The sequence below is a fragment of the Lithobates pipiens genome, unplaced genomic scaffold, assembly GCF_037356315.1.
Source record: "Lithobates pipiens isolate NorthernLeopardFrog02 unplaced genomic scaffold, aLitPip1_a1.2 Scaffold_1, whole genome shotgun sequence".
Classification (NCBI taxonomy): domain Eukaryota; kingdom Metazoa; phylum Chordata; class Amphibia; order Anura; family Ranidae; genus Lithobates; species Lithobates pipiens.
Genome location: NW_027507685.1, coordinates 208,356,688 through 208,380,248, shown reverse-complemented (window position 1 = coordinate 208,380,248; position 23,561 = coordinate 208,356,688).

Sequence of the window (23,561 nt, the reverse complement as noted above, 5' to 3'; positions counted from 1 at the left end):
CAATTTTTTCCACACGTTTTTGGAAAATCTGGAAAGAAAATGAAAATGTATTTTTTACACAAAGTTGACAATTTATACTATACTTCTAGCACACATCATGGGTATACCAAGAATGACACCCCAAAACACATTCTGCTGGGCAAAGTGTAAACAAAATATTATCTGTGGTTTTAGTAGTGCAGTTGTCCACATAGAGCATTGATCCAAGCAGCAGGCAGGGAAGTGGTCAGCGACAGCAAAAGAAATCGTCCAGGCAGCAGGCAAGAATACTGTCCATAAACAGTTCAGGGTCAGTACAGGCATCAGGCAGAAATATTGTCAGCACAGCCAAAGCATTGGTCCAGACAGCAGGCAGAGATGTGGTCAGCAACAGCCAAAGGAACTGTCCAGGCAGCAGGCAGGGACATGGTCAGCACAACCAAAGTATTGGTCCTCACCAAAAGAAACACCCAAGCTCCACTGATTATAACTCAAATGTAGATGCTGAAGACTGGAGCACAAGCTGGGATGTCCAACTGCCCATATAGTTCCATAGCAGAAAAAAAGCCGGGTACACTTCTCTCGTCATTCTTGATGGTTAAATGTTGGGAACACAGTATATGAAATTCAAATGCATTTCATTTATTACAACCTTCCTCATAGCATTAACCCCTTCCCACCGAGCGTACGCATATGTGCTTACTCGGCTTCCGGGGGTATAACAGGATGATGCCCGCACCTGCAGGCATCATCCCGGTACCCTTTTTTCCAGCGGGTGATTGGCTATCCAGCCATAACAACCGAAGCGGCTAAAAGCCGCTCGGCTGTAATCCAGAAGGAGCGGGAGGGGACTTCCCCCCCTCCCGCTGCCTCCCGCCGCCTCCCGCTGCTGTTACCGGTGCTCCACCTCGATCGGGAGCACCGATTCAAGATCTGACGCCTCTGGCTGCTGGGGAGGAACTGGAACGGCTTCGTTCCAGTATCCTAATAGTAAACACGGAAGCGACGTCATGACGTCACTTCCCGTTTACTCGGCTGCCAATGGCGCCGGTTTTAAAAAAGTATACGGTATTCAGAATCGCCGTTTTCTGCGATGTGAATGCATTGAAGTGTAAAGGAGGGATGGGGGGTCTTTTAGACCCCCCATCCCTCCATAAAGAGTACCTGTCACCACCTATTACTGTCACAAGGGATGTTTACATTCCTTGTGACAGCAATAAAAGTGATCATTTTTTTTAAAAAACAATTTTGTCATTTTAATATAAATAAAATAAATAAAAACAAAAAAATTTTTTAAAGCGCCCGCCGTCCCCGCGTGCTCGTGTAGCAAAGAAAACGCATACGGAAGTCGCGCCCGCATATGTAAACGGTGTTCAAATCACACATGTGAGGTATTGCCATAATTGTCAGAGCGAGAGCAATAATTCTAGCACTAGACCTCCTCTGTAATGCTAACCTGGTAACCGTAAAAAAAAATTTTAAATGTCGCCTATTGAGATTTTTAGGTACCGTACTTTGTCGTCAATCCACGACTGCGTGCGATTATAAAGTGTGACATGTTTGGTATCTATTTACTCGGCGTAACATTATCTTTCACATTATGCAAAAAAATAAGGCTAATTTTACGGTTTAGTTTTTTTTTAATTCATGAAAGTGTCCCTTTTCCCAAAAAGTTGCGTTTAAAACACCGCTGCGCAAATACCGTGTGACATATAATATTGCAACAATCGCCGTTTTATTCTCTAGAGTCTCTGCTAAAAAATATATATATATATATATATATATATAAAATGTTTGGGGGTTCCAAGTAATTTTCTAGCAAAAAATATGGATTTTAACTTGTAAACACCAAATGCCAAAAATAGGCTTAGTCATGAAAGGGTTAAAGCATAAAAAGTGAAAATTGGAGTGTACCCTGTGGTTGGTTTTTCTTCTACTATGAGGGACATCCTAAAACATTTAATATGAAAATTGCTTAAAGGGTTAATCACTTCCGTGGGGAAGCAATATAGCAAATAAATAAATAATAATATAGCACATATAATTGCAACACTAATCATATTGTAATTGAATTTTATTAAAAATTACCTTTCCTTTTCAATCTGCAGTAATTTTCTGAGAATGCATTGCCATATTGCTACATGGAGTTGTTGTACACAGAGTGTGTACTGACCATTCCCCAGAAACATAATTTTCTGACGCATCATGGCAGCATACACTAGGGATGAGCTTGGTGTTCAAGTCGAACGCACGTTTGACTCAAACACCAGCTGTTTGCACGTTCGGCGAATACCAAACGTTATGGGCTCTTTGCGCCAAATTCGTGTGGCGCTCACGGCCCACACTGCACTGCGCCATCGCAGTGCATTGCTGGCTCATGATTGGCCAAGCATGCACTGTGACCCCGCATGCTTGGCCAATCACAGCGCCAGCAGCGAAGAGAGCCATAATTGGAAAGGCAGGATGCCTGTGGCCAATTATAGCTCAGGGGGTTTAGTACACGCCTCACACTATATAAGGCCGCCAGTGCGGCAGCCTTGTGTAGTGTGTTCCGGCATGCAGGGAAAGAGCTAGATAGGCAGGTACAGTGTGTAATTTCTCAGGCATTTGCAGGAGTTAGTGGGTGTTGTGTGCCTCCAGCACAGTATACACCTGTATCTACCCTATATTGCTGGTGTTCTCTAATACAGGCATCTGCAGGAGTTGAAGTGGGTGTTGTGTGCCTCCAGCACAGTATACACCTGTAGCTACCCTTTATTGCTGGTGTTCTCTAATACAGGCATCTGCAGGAGTTGAAGTGGGTGTTGTGTGCCTCCAGCACAGTATACACCTGTATCTACCCTTTATTGCTGGTGTTCTCTAATACAGGCATCTGCAGTAGTTGAAGTGGGTGTTGTGTGCCTCCAGCACAGTATACACCTGTAGCTACCCTTTATTGCTGGTGTTCTCTATTACAGGCATCTGCAGGAGTTAGTGGGTGTTGTGTGCCTCCAGCACAGTATACACCTGTATCTACCCTTTTTGCTGGTGTTCTCTAATACAGGCATCTTCAGGAGTTAGTGGGTTTTGTGTGCCTCTAGCACAGCACAGTATACACCTGTAGCTACACTTTATTGCTGGTGTTCTCTAATACAGGCATCTGCAGGAGTTAGTGGGTGTTGTGTGCCTCCAGCACAGTATACACCTGTATCTACCCTTTATTGCTGGTGTTCTCTAATACAGGCATCTGCAGGAGTTAGCGGGTGTTGTGTGCCTCCAGCACAGAACAGTATACACCTGTAGCTACCCTTTATTGCTGGTGTTCTCTAATACAGGCATCTGCAGGAGTTAGTGGGTGTTGTGTGTCTCCAGCACAGTATACACCTGTAGCTACCCTTTATTGCTGGTGTTCTCTAATACAGGCATCTGCAGGAGTTGAAGTGGGTGTTGTGTGCCTCCAGCACAGTATACACCTGTAGCTACCCTTTTTTTGCTGGTGTTCTCTATTACAGGCATCTGCAGGAGTTAGTGGGTGTTGTGTGCCTCCAGCACAGTATACACCTGTATCTACCCTTTTTGCTGGTGTTCTCTAATACAGGCATCTGCAGGAGTTAGTGGGTTTCGTGTGCCTCTAGCACAGCACAGTATACACCTGTAGCTACACTTTATTGCTGGTGTTCTCTAATACAGGCATCTGCAGGAATTAGTGGGTGTTGTGTGCCTCCAGCACAATATACACCTGTATCTACCCTTTATTGCTGGTGTTCTCTAATACAGGCATCTGCAGGAGTTAGCGGGTGTTGTGTGCCTCCAGCACAGAACAGTATACACCTGTAGCTACACTTTATTGCTGGTGTTCTCTAATACAGGCACCTGCAGGAGTTAGTGGGTGTTGTGTGTCTCCAGCACAGTATACACCTGTATCTACCCTTTCTTGCTGGTTTTCTCTAATACAGGCATCTGCAGGAGTTAAAGTGGGTGTTGTGTGCCTCCAGCACAGGATACACCCGTAGCTACCCTTTTTTGCTGGTGTTCTCTAATGCAGGCATCTGCAGGAGTTAAAGTGGGTGTTGTGTGCCTCCAGGACAGCACAGTATACACCTGTATCTACCCTTTAGTGCTGGTGTTCTCTAATACAGGCATCTGCAGGAGTTAGTGGGTGTTGTGTCCCTCCAGCACAGCACAGTATACACTTGTATCTACCCTTTATTGCTGGTGTTCTCTAATACAGGCATCTGCAGGAGTTAGTGGGTGTTGTGTGGCTCCAGCACAGCACAGTATACACCTGTATCTACCCTTTATTGCTGGTGTTCTCTAATACAGGCATCTGCAGGAGTTAGTGGGTGTTGTGTGCCTCCAGCACAATATACACCTTTATCTAACTTTTTTTGCTGTTGTTCTCTAATACAGGCATCTGCAGGAGTTAGTGGGTTTTGTGTTCCAGCCCAGCACAGTATACACCTGTATCTACCCTTTATTGCTGGTGTTCTCTAATACAGGCATCTGCAGCCTCCAGCACAATATACAATACCCAATTGCTGGTTTTCCCATCTCCCTGCAGGCCATTACTATGTCTGGAAGGCCAACAAGGAGAGGCAGACAGTCATGAGGCAATAAAAGAGGGCAAGCAGGCTCTGTGTCTAGAGACAACAGTGCTGGTCGTGGACATGGTGGCCATGGGACACGCTTGTCCTTATTTTTGGCAGCTGTACGTGTTGAGCCACATCATGTCGAAGACTTGGTAGAGTGGATGACCAAGCCCTCCTCATCCTCCTCATACTCTCTCACCCAGGCTCAGGATACTAGCAAAGCAGCTGCCAACGCGTCCTTTTCCCTCATCTCAATGTCATCAGTCACTCCTTCCCTAGACCCACCATGTCTTCCTGAGGAGTCCCCCGAACTGTTTGAGCACAGTATTGGGTACATGCTCCAGGAGGATGCCCAGTGTTTTGAAGGCTCTGATGGTGATACCCAGCTAGAGGAAGGCAGTAGCGTGAGTGCAGAGAGAGGGGATGCTCAAGAAGGACAGCAAACTGGCAGTCATGTTCCACAAGCTGCAGCATACTGCCAGGTTTGCTCCAGTGATGAAGAGTGAGGGGAAGATGAGGTCACTGACTCCACGTGGGTGCCTGATAGGAGAGAGGAGGTGGAGGCACATCTCAAACGAGGCAGGATGCCCTTGGTGTAGAATTAGGTGTGTCACAGCCAAGTACTTGTGGGCACTCTGCTAGCAGTACACCCACGTCCGATTGTAGCAGGTAAATTTCCCTGCCCCAGCTGCTGGACCGTCGAAAGAAGTTCACTCCCAGCCATTCATATGCCCAGCGGTTGAATGCTAGCTTGGCTAAATTGCTAGCACTTCAACTGCTGCCTTTTCAGTTGGTAGACTCGGCCCCCTTCCGTGAGTTTGTGCAATGTGCAGTTCCTCAGTGGCAGGTTCCCAAACGCCACTTTTTCTCACGGAAGGTGATTTAGGCTCTCTACCGGCATGTGCAAGGCAATGTCCATGCCTCCCTGGACAGGGGGGTCAGTGGTAAGATGTATATTACCGCTGACTCATGGCCCAGCAGGCATGGGCAGGGACGTTACCTATCTTTCATGGGTCACTCTTCTGGCAGCTGGGAAGGATGCAGGACAAGGTGCAGTAGTGTTGGAGGATGTTCCGCCACCACGCCTCCAAAATGCTACTACTGGTTGTGACACACCTCTCTCCTTCACCTCTTCTTCTTCTTCCTCCATGGCCTCTTCCAGTGCTCTGTCCTCGGAACCAGCGGTGCTCTGTAGATGTTAAAGGGGCCACGCAAGTATACAGGCAAAAAGATGCCATGCCCTGCTTGCGCTAGTTTGTTTGGGGGGCAGGAGCCACACTGGGGCAGATATTTTGAGGAGGCCACGAGGATGGTGAGCAGTGACAGTGCATGCATCAGTGACACTGTACCTCTTGTCAACCTGTTGGAGCATACGCTGCATGGAACAATGGACAGGACACTTGAGGCAGAACAGAGGCAGGAAGAGGAGGACTTTCTTGCCTCTCAAATCCCCCTTTATCCAGACAGTGTTCCTGCTGTCCCACGGATCACACAGGAAGAGGAGTAGGAGGAGGAGGAGAAGGCTTGTGTCAGCATGGAGGTGGAGCCTGGCACTCAGCATCAGCAGCAGCAGTCTTTTAGGGATGATTTACAGTCCTAAGAAACACGTGGACATGTACGTGGCTGGGAGGAGGTGGCTGCGGATCATGTTGTCCTTAGTGAACCAGAGGACTCCGGACCGAATGCCTCAGCTAACCTACGCTGCATGGCCTCCTTGATCCTGCAAAGCCTGCGGAAGGATCTTCGTATTCTTCGGATCAAGGAGAGGGACCATTACTGGCTGGCCACTTTCCTTGATCCACGGTAAAAGGGTAAGGTTGCGGACTTTATCTTGCCATTGCAGAGGGAGTAGAGGATGAGACATCTCTGGGAGGCCTTGCAGAAAGGTCCGTACAAGCGTTCCCAGAGACTGGGAGGTTACAAACTCCTGGTCCTGGACAACGTTTTGCTGAGGCTTCAGTCAGTCACAGAAGGAGCAGTGGAGAAGATGGCCGATGCGTTCAGACAATGTTTTAGTCCGCAGCCCCAAGGTATGATCGGTTCCAGCAACCATCGCCAGCGTCTGATTTACATGGTGCAGGAATACCTAGGGGCAAGGTCAGACTTGGACACCTTTCCCACCGAAAATCCTCTGGCTTACTGGATCTTGAGGATGTTTCACTGGCCAGAGCTTGCACAGTATGCAATTAAGCTACTGGCCTGTCCTGCATCCAGCGTTCTTTTGGAACGCACCTTCAGTGTTGCTGGTGGCTTTGTAACCGATCACAGGGTGCGCCTGTCCACCGACTTTGTTGATCGACTGACCTTTATAAAGATGAATCAGTCTTGGATCACCACCAGCTACGAAGCACCTGAAGCTGATGTAACCAAATCATTTTATTTGAAATGTCACATCCCTTCAAGACTGCCTATGTTGATGCTGAGTGACTGTCCTGTTATGTTTACTGACTATCCTCTTCCTCCTCAATGATCCTGCTGATATATTGGAAGAATATTTTCGGTTCTGAGTGATGCCACCAGCCCAATTTTTCAGCCCCTGTTTAACAGGGGCATGTAATTACAATTTTTGATGCAATGCTTTGCAGCAGGGCTCATTCCTGTACTCCAAATAGAGTATATGGGAGAGGTTGCAGTGTCATGGCAGCAGCACCAGTGCCTAAGGCCCAATTTTTCAGCCCCTGTTTAACAGGGGTGTGTAATTACAATTTTTGATGCAATGCTTTGAAGCATGGCTTATTCCTACATTCCAACTAGAGTATCTGGGAGAGGTTGCAGTGTCGTGGCACCAACAAGCAGTGCCTAAGGCCCAATTTTTCAGCCATTGTTTAACAGTAATTACAATTCTTGATATAATATTCATAGCAGGGCCCGTTCCTGCGCCCACCGAGCGTAACTGTGAGGACTTATAGTGTTGTGGCACCAGCACCACCACCACAACCACCAAAGGCCCAATTTTTCTACCACTGTTCAACAATGGCATGTAATTACAATTCTTGATATAATCGTTCACAGCAGGGCACTCCAGCGCCCACCAAGAGTCACTTTGAGGGCTTACAGTATTGTGGCAACACCAACACCTTAGGCTCCCATTTCTGCACAACATATAGGGCAGGCCCCTACTTTCAAGCATCCAACTTACAAATGTCTCCTACTTGCAAACGGAAGGAGACAACAGGAATGAGATGAAAAAAGACGGACGGCCAAAAAAATTAAACAGGGGTGATAACCCTTCCCTATGTTTTCCAAAAAGCTTAAAAATAGATTTTTTTGACTGGAGTGTAAAATTACAATTTCAGTAATTACATTTTCAGTTCAAAATTACCAACAGATTCTACTTAACACAACAAACCTACACAGTCCCTGTCTTGTTTTCACCGCCTGTATACTGCTGTTCTGAGTATATAGGGCCTGGTGGCCCCACGCCTTTCCTTTTTTTAATTTGGGTACGGGGTTCCCCTTAATATCCGTACAAGAACCAAAGGGGCTGGTAATGGGCAGGGGGGCTACCCATGCCTTTTTTCTAAATGCTTTTCATCTGTATTGCCGGAACCAGATATTACATTAAAAACGCAAGCAGTTTTAAATGACTTTTTTTCCATTAAATGTAATTTTGTGCAGGGACTGTTCTAAACACGGGAAACATGTGCCACTTCATAGGCATACTATAGACAACCCCCAGGCACGATATTTAAACGAATATTTCACTTTTTTTTTCACTTTAATCGTCATTAAAATCAGTGCTCCAGAAAAAACGTCAGTTTTAAAAAAAAAATTAGGCATTGACCCATGTCCCCTTGGGCAGGAGCCAGGTCCTCAAACACTTTTTTAGGACAATATCTTGCATATTAGCCATTAAAATTAGCACTTTTTATTTTGAACGTTCGAGTCCTATAGACTTCAATGGGGTTCTAAAGTTCACACAAATTTTTGGTCCGTTCGAAAGTTCTGGTGCGAACCGAACTGGGTGGTGTTCGGCTCATCCCTAGCATACACCTATGGGCTGTGGATCTGCCTCTGCAACCTGATAGGACCGCGTAGCTATTAAACCCTGAGAGGGCCCCCCAGTATTCTCCTTTTTTTTCCTCACCTGACAAGGACAGAACAGCATCCCTTACCGCTCTCGCCCCAGCCAGGTTCAAGCCTCTCCTGGGTGGAAGTCCTTACCTGTACAACCTCTAAATGAGCTAAACGGAAGGAACCCCACTCTGATGGTCTCAGGGGTATGTGCTAAAAATTTACAAATCTTAAAGAGGTTTATTATAAGCAGTGTCCTCTAGCCTTTCTGTGCACTTTATTTTTAAAAAAAAACTTTTTTTCTCTGTGCCTCTGAGCCCTGTAGTCCCATAGGCGCCCTGTACATAACACCGAGCATCTCAGCTCTTCCGCGCATGCCCGGGCGGCTGGAATATCACCCATTCACCTGTTTTCCAGCTTCCAAGATGGCGCCGGCCCTTACGAAGCACTGGTGTGCATGCGCGAGCGTGACATCATCGCCGCCACGACGGTGCCAAGTTTAAAAACAATCTCTCTCTCTCCCATTCTTTCCTGAGCCTGCAACAGGGGGAAAAACTATCTACTCAGCTCCCTGTACCATCTAATCTGCTACCCTGCAACCCTCTCTCTTTCTCTCTTCATCCATCAGGTCAGTTCCCTGTATTTTTTCTTTAGTTTCTTCCTGCTTTGTATCTTGCATGCTGATTTCACCATATGTTCTAGGAATCACCTTCCATGGAGGCCGTTGCCACAGTAGACCATCGCCAGCCTAATAGGTAAGAGGAGATAATTGGTAAGCATGAAGACAAAGAAAAAAGAGAGCCTGTCACTAACGCTGTCTAATTGAACAGCCCTACCAGGTCAACCAGATCATCACATTCAAGACGGAGAGAAGCCTCAAGAAGGAGACGCACAAGCCATAGGCAAAGCCGAAGCCACTTAAGCCACAGGATAAGTAGATCAAGTCACAGGAGGAGCCGTTCAAAATCTTACTCACGGCATAGTCACTCCTACCACAGGAGATCTCCTATGCGCAGGCACTCTCCACCTGCCCAGAGTCTTCGTCCATCCGGGAACTCCTGCTGGATTTGTGGCGCCATAGCGCTTCAGGACAAGCTAGCCTGTCGCACATGCTTTATCGAAGCAACTAGAGACAAAGAGCTAGACACAAGGGAGTCGACACTCTTCTCCAAGCCAGAAGAAATACCACCAACAATACCTACAAAAGAATTTGGGAGAAGTTTCTCTCAGTCGCACAACAGCAATCCTGGAACCCATCATCTCCAACAGTTGCTCAGATCCTTGAGTCAAATACCCTGAAGGTGCAGGTCAGCTTTGTCCACCATGACAGGAATGAAGTGGGCACAGGAGCCCCTTATCCTTCAATTCCAGAAAGTCTGCCTAAAGTTAAGGCCTTCCTTTCCGACCTGGGACTTTTCGGTAGTGCTAGATGTCCTATCCCATGAACCATTCTATCCGACTGAGGGAATCTCTCTGTAGATCTCTCAAGGTCACCTTCCCAATAGCAATTACATCGGCTAAAAGAGTTTCGGAGATGCAGGCCCTACTGGCGAAGGAACCATACCTAACCATCTACCCGGACAAGGTAGTCTTAAAGCCATCGGATTGTGTCATCTTCCTTCCACTTTAATCAGGAGATATGCCTTCCCACTCTCTCTTCCCACTCTATCTACAGAACAACCTACATCCACTCGATGTAAAGACCAATATCTTGACCTACCTTTCGGCAACCAGTAACCTTAGGAAGACAGAGAAACTCCTAGGCATCCCACATGGCTTTAGGAGAGGACAAGCAGCAACCTCTCGCACCATTGCAGCATGGTGGGTGAAGATCATTAAAAGAGCACAAGTACCTTTTCCTTTCCTGTCGCATCTTCATGGCAGCATGCAGATGCCCACCCGTCTGAGGTGAGGTATATATATATATATATATATATATATATATATACTGAGAATACTGGGGCGGGGCCCTCTCAGGGTTTAATAGCTACGCGGTCCTATCAGGTTGCGTAGGCGGAGCCACAACCCATAGGTGTATGTTGCCATGAACATGCGACAGGAAAGGAAAATAACGGAAAGGTGAGTATACAATTTTCAATTTTCCTGCTTGTTTGATTAGCTTACCAATTTCCCCAGAAGTCTGTCTAAGATACATATCAGATTTCAGGCATTCCCTGCAATAAAAATGTCATTTTGGTGAGATACTTTCAATAAGAGCACGTCTTAGCCCTTGTACACACGGTCGGAGAATCAGTCGGAATGACAGGAAAAGGGAGAGGGCAGTTTCTTGCCCCCCCTTTTCCTCATGGGAGAGCGGCTGAATCAGCAGTTTCAAGTTCCCCCGCAGAGTCTGTGGCCAGCGCGGAAACAGCTGTTAGTCACATGTTTTGAGAAGGGGTACAGGTGACCTCTCTTCATGACATGTGAAAAGCCCGGGAAGAACTGGTTTAAACCAGTTTTCTTGGAGTTATAAAAAGGGGGTTCCGCTGAGGGGGCTCATTCGCCTCAGAAGAAAAGCTGTGGTGTTCTCTCTGGGAATATTCCCTGAACAAACAGCCTCTTCTGCGGCCAGAAGATGAGCCTTCAGTCGAATAGGGCGGCGAAACGAAAGCGCAACCCCCGCCGGAGCTATTCTCCTACCCCAACGCGCCCTGCTGTACATAAAAGAGCTGGTCCTTCTCAGGACCATAGCAGAGGGCAGGCGGGCGGGGGAAGGCTTGGAGCGGGCAGCTGAGCGGAAGAGCTCCATTGACTGAAGCGGTGGGCAGGGTCGAAGGCGGTACGGGAGGCAGAGCAACCTCTCTGAAGGAGTGGTCTCCCTCTCCTCAGTGTCAAGCATCTCCTAGGCAACCGTCAATGCTGAATATCAGTAAAGCAGGGCCTGATAGTGAGCCTGCTTTACAATAAGGTAATACAGGTATGACTGATCCTTCTGTTAATGTTTTATTGAATAGTGTTGTGGATTTATTAACAAAGGTGTCTAAGGAATTATCCAGTCAAAAGTCGATTTGTCAGCCAGCTATTAATAATGCTTTAGCTTCTGATGTTTCAGCTATGGGAGTTTGGTCGCCACCTAGTGGCGTTAATGCTAATGGCGCCCAGGATTTACCAATTCATTTAGAACAATTTAGTAATATTTCTTATAGCAATGCTAGGTCACAGAACTTGCCAGAAATTTGTTTAAAGGAATCCATGCCCTGTGACATTTCTCCATTAGGTTATCATTTATCTCCAGTTGTTAAGGGAAAAATTTGGCGAGGGGAATTTTTGGATATATTGTCTCTTCTCCCTTCCTCTAAAGATTTCATTAATAAGTCAGAGAAGAAAGAGGATGATGATAGACGCAGACCTATAGCAAAAAACCTCAATAATTGGTTGCAAGCATTTTTGTATTTTTGCAAGTGTGCTTTGTGAAAAATCACCTGAGAAAAGTACGGGTTTATTTCAGCATTTAGATATTATAATTGAGGCATACAAAAATTTTGGTGGAGTGGCGTCGTTTAATTATGATGAAGCATTTCGTCAGAAATTATCAGTTCATCCCAGATTGCACTGGGGAGCTAAGGATGTGGGCCTTTGGCTGAATCTTTTTCTGCCACAGAGGCCAACAGTGGCTAGGCCGGTTTCCGCACCAACATTTCAACACATGTCCGGTTACAAAAGAGGAATTTGTTTCAACTTCAATGATAGTCAGTGTAAATGGCCCAATTCATGTAAATACAAGCATGAATGCGCCTTTTGTGCTGGAGCGCACTCAGTTTCAAAATGTTTCAAAAAAAATGTCAGCAGCAAATTTGCAAGCTGGAAATTTTTCAAAAAGCACACACCGGTGAGTATAGCAAAAATGCTCCCGTGGCTTCAGGTGTATCCAGACAAGTTGAAAGCACATCTTCTCATTGAAGGTTTTAGGAATGGTTTTTTATTGCCTTCCTTTCAGGGTCAAGGTTGTACTTTAGTTAAGAATTTGAAATCGGTATCTAAATTTCCCCAGGTAGTATTAGATAAGGTTAATTTTGAAATCTCAGAAGGAAGGGTGGCGGGCCCCTTTTCTTTCCCTCCGTTTAAAAATTTCAGGATTTCCCCTTTGGGTGTAGTGCCCAAAAAGGAAAAGAATTCTTTTAGACTAATTCATCACTTATCTTTTCCTAAAGGAGATTCCCTTAATGACCAAATTGATGAGAGCATGTCTACTGTTTCATATGCTTCTTTTGAAGATGCTTTAGTTAAATTGAGAATATTGGGGAAGGGAGCTATTTTAGCTAAGGCGGATGTCAAGTCAGCTTTTCGCTTACTTCCCATTAATCCTTCATCTTTTAATTCACTTGTTTTTTTCTTTAATGGTAACTTTTATTTTGACAAATGTTTACCTATGGGTTGTTCCTTGTCTTGTTTTTATTTTGAGTCTTTCTCTTCATTTTTAGAGTGGGTAGTTTCTGCCGTTTCCGGGTCTCAATTTTTAATTCATTATCTAGATGATTTTTTATTTCTAGGCCCTCAGGATTCTATTATTTGTGCTAACTTATTACAGACATTTTTTTGAGGTTTGCAACCATTTTGGTATCCCATTGGCTCATGAGAAGACTATATGGCCTTTCACTTGTCTGGAATTTCTAGGTATTATTATTGATACTGAATTAATGGAGTTTAGGTTACCTGAAGAAAAAATTGAAATAATTTGCTCTTTATTGTTAAAACTGGTAAGGAAGAAAAAAGCCTGCTTGAAAGAGATACAGTCTCTTTTGGACCTTCTGGCGTTTGCTTCAAAGGTCATGCCAGTGGGTAGGGTATTTTCCAGGAGATTTTACATCGCTATTTCTGGTTTAAAGTCTCCCTTTTCTCATGTGCGTTTATCCAGTGATATGAAAGAGGACTTGCTAGTTTGGTGGCAGTTCCTTTCTCATTTCAATGGCAGGGCTTTGTGGCAGAAGGATTTCATTCTTGATTCTGATTTCCTTCTCTTTACTGATGCCGCAGGGTCACATGGCTTTGCCGCAATTTGGCAGAAGCATTGGTGCGCTGAACGCTGGCATGTCTCTTGGGTAATGAAGGGTTACACTAGAAATATAGACGTTTGGGAACTATTTCCTATCATTGTTGCACTTGAAATTTGGGGTGCTTTCTTCCAAAATAAAAGAATTTTGATACGAACAGATAATAAAGGAGTGATGTATGCTATTAATTGTTTAACATCTAAGTCTCCGCCAGTCATTGTCCTTTTGAGATACCTGATATTTAAATGCTTAAGTTTGAATATATGGTTGAAGGCTGTACATGTACCAGGTAAGGACAATGATTTGGCGGATGCGTTGTCTCGTTCACAGATGGAGCGTTTTTTCAAGCTATTTCCGGAGGCGGATCAAGTGGGACACTCCTGTCCAATCAATTTATGGGACCTGATCTAAGGCCCATTTCTGTCTCTATTATCAATTCTTTGGCACCTTCTACTTGGGCAGGATATCAATCTGCTTGGTTTATGTATCAAGAATTTTTAAACAAGTTAGGTGAACCGTTGGGTTCGGTGTCTGAAATACTGTTATTAAAGTTTCTTGGTTCTTTGTTTGAACAAACTTATTCTTGGTCATACACTTTGTCAGGAATTTCTTTTTTCTTGAAACTAAATAACATGCCATCTTGCATGCAGTATTTTTCTATAAAACAAGCTTTAAAAGGTTACAAAAGGAATAATTTTAGGCCTGATTCAAGGAAGCCCATCACTCCTCTAGTGCTGGGTCAGCTTTGCTCCGTGACGGATAAAATTTGTTTTTCTCAGTTTGAATCGGTTCTTTTTCAGGCAGCCTTTTCGGTCATGTTTTTTGCGGCGCTTAGGGTATCTGAGCTGGTTCACATTCACATGTCTGAAGTTGTTATTTTTGTAAGTTCATTAAAAAATTTAATTAGCAGATCCAAAACGGATCAGGTAGGTAAAGGTAATTGGTTAAATTTTGATATGTGTATGAGTACTAGCATTTGCCCGGTGGCTCTAATAGGTCAATATTATTCAATTAGGCCTTTGGGGTTTTCCAAGTTTTTTATTCATGAATCAGGGTTGCCCCTTACTAAATATAAGTTCTTATGCATTTTTAGGAGCTGTTTACAGGCCTTAAATTTAGATCAAGAACATTTGACGTTGCATTCTTTTCGGATTGGAGCAGCAACAGAGGCCGCTAGACTGGGTTTTGATGTTAGATCTATTAAGCGAATTGGTAGATGGAAGTCAGATAGGTACTTGCTTTATATTCGTCCTAACGCAATGCTATGATTTATTTCAGGTAACACTCACATTGTGTGGATGATTGGACACTCCTTCATTTATTGGGCGAATTTGAGAGCTCAGCAGCGAGATTATACTTGCAATTTAGGATTGGATGCTTCTAAATTTAAGATTTTTTGGTGTGGAAAGAAGGGAATGTTATGGTCGGATCTAAATTCTTTTATTTCTCAGCTTCTTCTTCATTTTCCCTCTCCGGATATCTTAATTATTCATCTAGGTGGTAATGATATTGGTTACTTTAAAACTTTAGACCTTATTTTTCAGATTAGGGATGATTTACAGAGGATACAGTTGTCATTTCCCAATTCAGTAGTGTTTTTTTCAGAAATTGTACAGAGGATAAGTTGGCTTTCTCATCCTTCTGTACGTCCTTTTGAAAAAATCAGGAAGAGAGTGAATAGGGCAGTATCCAACTTGCTATCAAGATTGGGAATGCTATCCTTTAGGCACACTGAGCTGGAAGGGGGTATCTCTGGCCTTTTCAGGCAGGATGGCATCCATCTGTCTGATATTGGCTTGGATATTTTCAATGTAAATTTAAGTTACTGTGTTGAGATGGCCGTGGGTTGGGGTTCTGTGGGCAGTTGGCCTTAGGTCCTCCTGCCCTTTTGGGGATTTTGTGTTGCTGCCTGAGCCGTAGTGACTGGGCTAGCTTTAAGTTTATTGGATGAGTTTTGATGAGTTATGTACAACATTTTGAAACCAATAATAAACAACCGCGGCCATTATTATCCAAACACTTGTCTTCTTGTCTTATTTCAAAAGTTATTGGAAAAAAAATTCCGGCCTGCTGTCCCATGACAGGAAAAGGGAGAGGGCAGTTTCTTGCCCCCCCCTTTTCCTCATGGGAGAGCGGCTGGATCAGCAGTTTCAAGTTCTCCCGCAGAGCCTGTGGCCAGCGGGGAAACAGCTGTTAGTCACATGTTTTGAGAAGGGGTACAGGTGACCTCTCTTCATGACATGTGAAAAGCCCGGGAAGAACTGGTTTAAACCAGTTTTCTTGGGGTTATAAAAAGGGGGTTCCGCTGAGGGGGCTCATTCGCCTCAGAAGAAAAGCTGTGGTGTTCTCTCCCCTCCCTCCCTCCCTATAAAATAAATTTGTATTTAATTGTATTTTAATTCTGTATGGTTATGTTAATTTATTCTGTCGCGGTTGTTGTTATGTGGTAAGTCACCTTTGCAAAAAAATAATAATAATAATAATAAAATAAAAAATATTTAATAATAATAATACTGAAGTATAACAGCAAAGGGGGACAAGTTATTAAGAATTTTAATTATAGTGTTCAAATATGTGCTACCTGAGCCGTAGTGACTAGGTTAGCTTTAAGTTTATTGAATGAGTTTTGTTGTGATATGTACTACATGCCCCTTTTGGGGATTTTGTGTTGCTGCCTGAGCCGTAGTGACTGGGCTAGCTTTAAGTTTATTGGATGAGTTTTGTTGTGATATGTACTACATGCCCCTTTTGGGGATTTTGTGTTGCTGCCTGAGCCGTAGTGACAGGGCTAGCTTTAAGTTTATTGGATGAGTTTTGATGAGTTATGTACAACATTTTGAAACCAATAATAAACAACCGCGGCCATTATTATCCAAACACTTGTCTTCTTGTCTTATTTCAAAAGTTATTGGAAAAAAAATTCCGGCCTGCTGTCCCATGAGTCTTATCGGACCGTGTCGTCAGATAATCCGACTGTGTGTGGTATGCATCGGACTGATTCCGTCCGAATCTCCGTCCGACCCAATTTTCCAACATGTTGGAAAGATTTCGCGACCAACTGGGCAGGACGGACCTAATCCAATTATGTGTAGAGCATTTTCATCGGACCAAGTGCCACGCATGCTCACATTCAAATTCCGACACGGAAGTGCTTGTTCAGGTAAAACTACTGCTCGTAAGCGATATAGCACATTCGTCACGCTGCAATGTTAAAAAATCATTCATCAAGCGCATTCTCTTGTTCTTTACAATGCTGCAAGAACCAACTTCTTTTGATGCTCATAGTCACACACACTTCTCCCGAACGGATTTCATTACTCTTTTTTAACCATTTCAGCAATACAATTTCAGTTTAAGTCACATCTACACAATGTTTTTTTTATTTTTTTATTTTTTGGATGTTTTTTTGGGGTGAGGGATTCCCTAAAAATCTCCTTTAAAGACACTGCTCATTTCTCCTTTTTTTTTACTTTTTATTTTTGGGTGTAAACTTACAACAACAACATTATTGTATTTTTTAGATTTTCTTTTGCTTTTTTAATCTACAGGAGGTTGTTTAGTGTTGGTACCCCTTGTTATATAGTTCACTTTGTATTTTGGAAATGTACCTGCCTGCTCACAAATAAACTCTACTTTTTGAAGGAAAACACATTACACAAGTATTTCATCAAACAAAACTAAAATTTATTTATTTTTGCTCGAAAATTAAAATAGGAACGCAGCACTGGAGAAACTTCTTAACTTTGGTGCAGCCTTTGGCCTCCAGGGCAGACATGACTAAATGACATATAAAAAAAATGGTGGCCTGAGGAGTACATATCTCAGGGAGAGAAGTCTGCTCCTGAAGTCCTAGAGAGTAGGAAATTCAGATGCCATCCCCAGGATGGTGATCTTGAAGAGGCTGCATCTTCTGGCACACCAGACTCATCCCAGGCCATCACTCTCTGGTCTTCCTTTGTGACTTCCCACCAGGCATCCTTCCAGGCTGTGGCTGGGCTCCTGTAGCTGGGGCAGGAGGAGAAGGAGGGCGTTGTTGGACCTCCTGGCTGCCACTTGCCACAGCCCCCCCCCCCCCCGACTGAGGTCTTCCTGTGTATGAAAAGGGGACATCGTTTTAGTTTTTTGATCATCAATCACAACATTTTGTGCTCCTGGCTTTTGCTATTTGAATGTTACCAAATAGAACAGACTATCATTCTGACACCAGCATTTTTCTTTCCCGTCCCAATCATTTTTGGTCACTACTGTCTATTGAGATGTAAACCACTTTGAGAAATCACAACTTACTGATCAATAAGAACATCTAGTTAACATCATTAAATGTAACACAAGAAATATGTTCAACAATGCAATACCTGTCTCAAGCTGGGCCCCACCACATGGTGCTGCCTGGAAGGCCCAGGTTGGACATCAGAAGCCTCAGCTGGAGGTGAAGGATGCCTTGGAGGAAGCCTGGAGAGTGGTGGCCTGAGTGGTGGCCTGGGTACCCCTTGGTCTACCAGAAAATGCAGCCTGTCAAAGTGCACCATCCTGGGGTAATAAACAGCATCTGGATCTCCTGCTTTCAAGGACTCCAGGTGCTTCTTTCTCTCCCTGAAATATGTAAGCTTCATGGCCACAATTTTGCGATTCAGATATGTCATGTCTGCCGTGGGGACCCTGATCTGCACCAAAGCAAGCAGTTTCTCCAGTGCTGCGTTCCTCTTTTATGTGTCATAATAAAATTTGTTGTGGAACTGCCACAGGCAGGGCATCTCCATGTAGAGCTCGAGGAAGAGCCCCATAAAGTTGGGATTGTTGAATGGGTCCATTTTGTCTGCAAGACACAACACAAGACAAACCCTCAAATACTAATAATGCAATTAAAATCCCTCCTAATCTTGTCGTAACAGCGGCCTAGATACAAGCAGTCTAGTCTAGTGAAGCACAAAGTTAAAAATGTTACCTTCGTTTCGACGTTCGCCGTGTCCGTGACTCACACTCTCCTCCCAGATCATACGGACGATACACATGTGTGGCGTTTTATATACAGTGCGCATGCGTGAAACTCCGCCCGCCCCTGACGTTCTTTCCAGACTATTCCCCGCCCCTTCGCTTCCCACGCAGTGGGGAGAGCACATGGCGGAGAGAACGCAGGTGCGCAATAATAGTTCCACTAACGAGGAGGAGGGTGAGGAAAGCCCGGAGCCTGAAACGTCCCGATCCAGGAAGACAAGATTTAAGGCCTCAAATATGTCTTTTGGAGAGATGTTGGAGATGGTGGACATATTGAACAGGACCGACTATGATGGGAAGTATGGACCTTACCCAAACCCAAATATCAGAAAGGCCAAGATCATGAATAAAGTTGTGAAGAGTCTTCTGAAGAATTTTGGGGTACGCCGATCCAAGGATCAACTGAGAAAACGCTGGTCAGACCTGAAACTTAGGGAGCACGAGCAGTATCTAAGGATCAAGCGTGTTCTTAAAAAAAGTAAGTAGTTGTCGTGTGTTCATATGATTATTCTTGCTTGCATACATGCTCCATGTGCTTCGATTTCATGTTGTGCATTTTAAAATGGCCACTTTCAAGGTGATGGTTTCGTTCGTTCGTATGAAACATCGTTCTGCAGGGAAGTATTCCAGCTTAACAAAGTGGCCCCAATAATGTTCTCACCTTGTAACTCGGCACAAAAAAACAATTGTACAACACTTCCAAGCAATGTTTCATATTTCTGCCCTCTGTGTGCTAATTAATCTTTGTTTACATTCTCATAGGGGAGAGAAGACTCGGCAAGTATGAGGACACCAGGGACCATGAGGACACCAGGGACCACACCCCTCCCAAAGAAGGGCAACTTCCAAAAGAAGAAACAGAGGAGCAGGAGCAGGAGGAGGAGGAAGAAGGAGAGATTGTGGAGGTTGGACAAATTGTCACCACAACAGGTGAGTGTCAGAGAACACAGCTTCCGGTAAGCTCATCAATGTATATCACCATATTTGGATTACATGGTGTGTTTGTTTTGTTTTTTTCAAGGTGATGTGGAGGAAGATTCCCGTTTTACCTGTGAAAGTGCCCAGATCTTGATCGGGGAGATAATGTGGTGCAATAGGGATTTGGAAATTGTACAACAAAACATCAATGATGTTAAAAATAAAATGAAGAACATCATTGATGTTTTGGGGAGAGTGTGAAAACGAAAAAACTAGATAGGGTTTTATTTTTGATTTTTTTTTTTAAATGTTGTATTTAGCATAATTCCAAATTTGGAGTGTGCAAACATGCGCTATCTCACATCATGGGGATCAATGTACATGTTTTGTGGAAAGTGTCTGAGATGAAGGGGTTGCAGCCCCAAAGCATGTACATTGATCCCCCATGATGGGAGCTAGCACATGTTGACACAGTGTGTGCATCTTCCAAATTTGTATTTTTCAGGGGTGACACCCCATGTGATGAAGGCAATATCAGCCCAGTTTGTACATACTCATGTCTGATATTGTCTTCACTTTTCCAAGTTGAACTTTGTAAGTTCCTGTGTTCTGTATTTTACGGTTTGATACATGCCTGTTTACACAAAAAAACAAGTAAAAAATAAATCTGATTAAACTGGGTTTTGGATACCCAAAATATCTTGGTTTGTTGTAAAAACCTTTAATAAACGCACATATGAATGTGCTTGTATTAAAAAGTTGAATTCTCAACAATGTGTGGCTTCCTTTTTCATTGGGCTTAAAATGTATTTGTAGTGAAATTTGAGTTTGTGCTGAGAAGGAGAGCAATTTACTAAAGGCAACTCCACTTTGCACTCCAAGTGCAGTTTCAGGTGTACTTTTGCAGTGCACTTGTAGTGCATAGTGGATGTGCCTTTAGTAAAAAGCACCCACAGTGATGTGTAAATTTGGACAATCATGCCATTTTCCTGCCATGGTGCTGAAAATGAGCATGATTTAGATCAGTAATGCACTACACATTAGTTAACAAAAAGAAGGTGTGTGTGTAGCAGACCCAAAACATAATAAGATTATCTGAAGAAGAGACTGTCCCCTCATCTCGCTCTGAACTTGGGTTTGCACTGTTGGTGAAAAAGGCACAACTTTAATAAAAATGGCAAAGTGGGAGGCCACAGTCTGCCATTCCTGTGGCGTTGAAGGACACTGTGTAGTGACACAAGAACAAAAACTAGTAATTTGACAAATCAACATTGCATGCAGATTAGACACCCACATGTTTTGACAAAATTAGTATAACATTTTTTTAACTGAGTATTTAAATCCTAAAGTATAAGGTCCCCTTATGAGAGTCCTAACCCCCCCACCCCCCCCCCCCATCTTATGGGCCCTTGCTAAAAAATGAGGGGGGATGTTTAGGACAGGTAACCCTCTCCACTTGATTGAGAGCTGAATGCCTAAATAATGTGTGATACTTTGTGAAGCCCCTCCTTAGTTACACTATTGGCTGCCCACCGGACAGGTAAGAAGTGTCAGAATAACAAAATGGAAGCACATTTTGACATTCTGCAAGAAAATGAATGTCTTAAAAAAATCAAAATAGCATTTGAAAGTATTGAGGCAGGCCCTTACACTACATGCTTTGGTGAATTTTTCCATAAATGTTATCATGAAAAAGGTATTTAGAGTGTGTATTGGGTTGGGTCAAGTCATCAGATAGAAGATTGCTATCAGCTGAGGTAGCAGTTGGGGAGAGGGGGGTTCCTAATGAGTTTGGCACAACTCCAAAAAAACACAAAAAAAGTCACTTTGCATGAATTGAAGCACACACATGACATTTGTAGAGATTTTAGGGGGTGTTTAGGGGAAAGCAATACTATAGAGCTGACAAAAGACATTGTCAAGTGACTAGACTATAGTTTTAGGGGCCAAGAAGAGCATGGTGGGGAAGTTAGTGAGGCAAATCTGCATGAGGACAAAGGGGCAGCGCATATGAATTAGAGCATATTGCAATGATGGTAATTAGGGAATGAGGAAAGAAATGCAAGACATTAGCAATCATGAAATACGTAGAATGTGATGTTTAAGGATAAAAGCAGAATATAGTCCTTCTGCAGGAGCTGAATGATGGCAGAACAGGTCTCTAGAATAATGATTCCGAGAGCCTGGGGGGAGATGCCTGTAGAGAACTTGAGGTCCTGAAGGCTTCTCCCTGTCACCAAGTAGCGCAACGTGGCGATGAGCCTCTGCTCCGGAGTGATGGCTTGCCACATGCAGGTATCCTGCCTGGTGATATAAGGGGACAGCAAAGCAAGCAGACAGTGAAAAACGGGGTCCGTCATCCTGAGAATAATCCAGAAATGATCAGGATTATTCTCACGGATCTCACGGATTGAGGTGTTCAGCTGGTTGGATACATTCTGTATCAGAGCTTATGTAACATTTTCAGGTATTTTTTCCTTATAATTCTGTGCCATGATAATTAGGATTTCAACAGATTTTCACTTGGCATTGCCTCAGTGCAAAGGTTATGACTGTTTATCCATTTCCGAGAATTTAAAGTGGTTCTAAACCCTTATAAACCACTTTGACCTACAGGTAAGCCTAGATTAACCACTTAAGGACCGCCGTATTGCCATTGTACGTCATCACAATGGCACAGGCAGGCAGAAGCACGTACATGTACGTGCCTGCCTTCCAGCGGGTGGGGGGTCCGATCGGACCCCCTCCCGCTGGATACAGCGGTCCGGTTCGCTGCAGGAGCGATCCGTGATGAGGGGATGGCCGTTGGTTTCTGGCCATCTCCTCTCGATCGATCCTGGCCAATGACAAGCTTCCTCCCACTGTGTATTGTATACACAGGAAGGAGGAAGTGATGTCATTCTCCTCGGGGCGGTCTTTTTGACCGGACTACGAGGAGAAGACAAAAAGTAAGTGTGCACCAACACTACACTGACATGTAGGTACACACAGGCACACAAACCCCCCCCCGATCACCCCCCGATCCCCCCGCCCCCCCCCCCCCCAGTCACAGTGTCACTGATTGCATTGATCATATATTTACTGATCACTGCATTCAGTGTCAGTTGTAAAATTAAAAACTGTCAGGGCAGTTAGTGTTAGGTCCAGGGTAGCCCCCTATCACCCCCCAATAAAGAATTAACCCCCTGATTGCCCCTAGAGTTAACCCTTTCACCCCCTTTTGCCAGTGTCACTAAGTGATCTTTTTTCTGATCGCTGCATTAGTGTCGCTATTGTCGCTAGGTAGCTAGTTATTTTTTTAGGTTCACCGCCAGGTTTTTATAGCGCTAGGTACCCCAATATACTACCCAATAATAGTTTTAACCCTCTGATTGCCCCTAGAGTTAACCCTTTCACCCCCTTTTGCCAGTGTCACTAAGCGATCATTTTTCTGATCGCTGCATTAGTGTCACTATTGTCGCTAGGTAGCTAGTTATTTTTTTAGGTTCACCGCCAGGTTTTTATAGCGCTAGGTACCCCGATATACTACCCAATAATGGTTTTAACCCCCTGATTGCCCCTAGTTAACCCTTTCACCCCCTTTTGCCAGTGTCACTAAGCGATCATTTTTCTGATCGCTGCGTTAGTGTCGCTATTGTCGCTAGGTAGCTAGTTTTTTTTTTAGGTTCACCGCCAGGTTTTTATAGCGCTAGGTACCCCGATATACTACTCAATAATGGTTTTAACCCCCTGATTGCCCCTAGTTAACCCTTTCACCAGCGATCACAGTATAAGTGTCACTGGTGACGCTGGTTAGCCAGTTAGTTATTTAGGTTCCCCGTCAGGTTTTTATATAGCGCCAGGGACCCCCATATACTACCTAATAAAAATTTGAACCCCCTGATTGCCCCTAGTTGACCCTTTCACCAGTTATCACCGTATAAGTGTTACGGTGACTCTGGTTAGTTTGCTTTTTATAACATCAGGGCACCCGCCATTTATTACCCAATAAAGGTTTAACCCCCTGATCACCCGGCGGGTGATATCAATTAGGTTTTAGGGTCAGGGTCTGCGTTGCCCCAGGCAGCGCTAGGTTAGTGCCAGTACCGCTAACACC